This window comes from Triticum dicoccoides, chromosome 1B, assembly GCF_002162155.2.
Source record: "Triticum dicoccoides isolate Atlit2015 ecotype Zavitan chromosome 1B, WEW_v2.0, whole genome shotgun sequence".
Lineage (NCBI taxonomy): Eukaryota > Viridiplantae > Streptophyta > Magnoliopsida > Poales > Poaceae > Triticum > Triticum dicoccoides.
In genome coordinates, this window is record NC_041381.1 from 701,748,151 (window position 1) to 701,749,139 (window position 989).

Sequence of the window (989 nt, forward strand, 5' to 3'; positions counted from 1 at the left end):
TTCAGGGAGGTCGGGTGATTCCCTCAACTGACGCCCAATTATAAAGTGCCATGTTGGATCAACCCCGTAAGAGCCTGTAAAATGCCCGTACGTGTAGCTTTACTCCACTCATATCTATGAACGCACACACAGCCTACCTATATGAGCACCTCCGAAAGACTGAACCGGCATATCATCTTCAATCTCCTCCCACTGAATGCGCATCGCGCGGAAATCCTGAAATAAATCCAGGAATAAATGCGAGCACCAGGATTTGAACCCCGATGGGCTGAGGATATCACCGTCCCTCTAACCATCCAACCACAAGTTGGTTTGCGCATGCCGTCTTCTTTTCATGTTGTTTAAAACTATTTGAGATGGCTGATCATGCAGCACACACGGTTTGCGCAACATCACCTTGACTAGTGGATTGTATACACCGGATTAAGTTAGGTTAACTACCCGTCAACTGGTGTAGCTCAATAGGCAAATATTTTTTATTTTTAGTTATTATTATATGATCATCTTTGTGGTGGCGGCAACCTCTGAGAGTGTGTCGGTTCGATATGAGACACAGTCCCAGTGTGTGGTTGGGCGGGGGCATCCGGCTTTAGATATTAGGGTTTGGTGTGAGGTCTGTTTGGTATTAGGACCGAATATTCGGCACACCTTCATCAATGGGATAAGAGTGACAACAAGTGTTGCCTCAACGGTGGCTTCAGGCTCACTGATGTATTACTTTGTATGGTCTGAATAATTAATAAGATGGCCGCATGCATCGTCCAGCTGCAGAGGCCGGAGTTTATCCTTCTTTTCAAAAAAAAAAGATCATGTTTGGAGATTACAATTTTTCATTAAGTACCTGCATTCTTTAAATTTAGACATGCTTTTTTCGTTTGTATGTTCAAACTGGATCCGATGGATTGTCGTTCCTAAACGTGCTGTCTAATCAGTAATCTTGTGCGTGTTATCTTGTTTATTTCCGCTTTGTTTGTGTCCCGTGTCTGCGT